The sequence below is a fragment of the Callospermophilus lateralis genome, chromosome 12, assembly GCF_048772815.1.
Source record: "Callospermophilus lateralis isolate mCalLat2 chromosome 12, mCalLat2.hap1, whole genome shotgun sequence".
In the NCBI taxonomy this organism is placed as follows: Eukaryota; Metazoa; Chordata; class Mammalia; order Rodentia; family Sciuridae; genus Callospermophilus; species Callospermophilus lateralis.
In genome coordinates this window covers 31,149,430-31,151,880 of record NC_135316.1, presented here as the reverse complement: position 1 = coordinate 31,151,880, position 2,451 = coordinate 31,149,430, and positions in this window count along the sequence as shown.

Sequence of the window (2,451 nt, the reverse complement as noted above, 5' to 3'; positions counted from 1 at the left end):
AGATTCTCAAATGGTTTTCTAATTTAAAAAAAAAATGGTGGGCTGGGGATGTGGCTCAAGTGGTAATGTGCTTGCCTGGCATGTGCAGGGCACTGGGTTTGATCCTCAGCACCACATAAAAATAAAATAAAGATGTTGTGTCCACCGAAAACTAAAAAAATAAATATTAAAAAAATATTCTCTCTCTCTCTCTCTAAAAAAAAAATGGTTCTCAATCCTGTGTGTCCATTGATATTACCTGAGTAAGTATCCTAGCAATTATTTTTTCCTTATTATTTTTGATTTTTAAATATTTAATTGACAAAAGTTATATATATATATATATATGTATATATATGTATATATATATACACACAAGTTGTGCAGTGATGCTGCGACATACATATATATGCGGTGTAATGATCAGCATAATCAAATCAATTAACACATCCATCACTGCTCCTGCTTACCTTAGGCCTTCAGAATTTATTATTTCATAATTGAAAGTTTGTATACTTTTATTAGTATCTCCATTTTCCCTACCCCGCAACCTCTGGCAACCACCATTATATTCTGTGTTTCTATGTATTGGACTTTTTGGGATTCCACATATAAGAGAGATCAAGCAGTATTTGTACTTCAATGACTGGCTTATTTCACTTAATTTAATATCCACCAGGTTAATCCATGTTGTCATAAATGGAAGGATTTCTTTTGTTTTATGGCTGAATAATATTCCATAAAATACATATATAACACATTTTCTTTATTCATTCATCCATGGATGGACAGACACTTAGGTTATTTCTGTATCTTTGCTACTCATGAATAATGTGCAATGAACATGGAAATGGAGATAGAGATACTACTTCAAGAAATTGGGTTCATTTCCTTTGGATATATACTCAGAAATGGGATTGCTGGATATCAAATAAATATCATTTATTTTTAATTATTCAGGGAACTTCTAAACTGTTTTCCATAATGGCTGTACCAATTTACAGTCCCACCAATGATGCTCAAGTGCTCCTTTTTTTCCACATTCTCATTAATACTTATATTTTTGTCTTTTGATATTAGTCATTCTAATAGGTATGAGATGATATCTCATTGTGGGCTTTTATTATACTTTTTAAAAATATCATTTGTAAGTTTACCTAATTTAATTTTTAATAATGGCTTTGTTTAACAACTGGCTTCTAACAAAAATTCTGAAAAATAAAGTACTCTCTTCAGTGGGGACAAGCCAAATCCAGCACATCACTGCCCCTAAGTCTCTAGGAAACCTCAGGATTGTAGTGTCTGTCTTATTATTTGGTCCAAAGGGAGACAGTCTCAATCTCAAAGGGGCTGCCAACTCTTGACCTTTCTTTGGAATGTTTGGGAAGAATCAGGAAAAGGAATCTTGAAGCTGACTGCCACAGAGGAGCCACTATTCTGTCCACTTCAGGTAAGAACTTGAAATCCTCATTCTTCCTCATCTGCATGCTACAGAGGCAGTGCTGGGGATGATGGTTAGTCAAATTACCAGAAAAGGAAGAGAGAAGAGGGCAAGACACCACTCTCCAAGCAGGAAAAGGCTTCAGCACAAAAGAGCAGGAGCTGAGATAGAGATGGCCACTGCTTCTCTTGTCCTCTCTTCTCATCCCTTGGCTCAAGAAAAAGCAGACTTAGAAGAGTGGACAGAGTGGCATTTTAGTGGTCTGTTCTATATGCTTAGTGGCAGGCTCTGAGTGCATATCTCCCCTGGCCTGCATCTTCCTTCTCTTGGGAGTTCATGGCTTACCCCAGGAATGAGGTATATCCTGGGCAGGGGTGGCAGGCAGAGTCAGAGTAAAATACACAGGGTTAGAACCTGAAAGAAGCTCAGGATGATGTAGAAAATGTGGAGTTGCTAGGCCATTCCAGATAAAACATCCATCAGGCAGAGGGGAGGCTGTTATAATGCACAGACCTCTCTACCCTTGCCAGGATAGGAGACTTTAGTAGGAAGAGCTTCCCCTAGAGGCTCCTTCTGTGCCCTTCCTGCCATCAGCCTCTCCTGGGTGTTGTCCTCAGCTTCCTTAATGCTTGGCTACAGGTAGAATTTTTCTGTTCTACTTCTTAATTTTTTTTCTTCTGCTACTTTCCATTTCCTAACAGCCGATTGTGAATTAACCCCTTGGATTGAAAAAATAAATATTCTTCATACACCTTCATACATGTTAGCCTCACTTATCAAAGTTGCAATCTCGGGCTGGGGATGTGGCTCAAGTGGTAGCGCGCTCGCCTGGCATGCGTGCGGCCCGGGTTCGATTCTCAGCACCACATACAAACAAAGATGTTGTGTCCACCGAGAACTAAAAAGTAAATATTAAAAAATTCTCTCTCTCTCTCCTCTCTCACTCTCTCTTAAAAAAAAAAAAAAAAAAAAGTTGCAATCTCTGTATCAGTAAGATGGGCATGGCTTCTATTCTGTTCGCTGTCCAATCT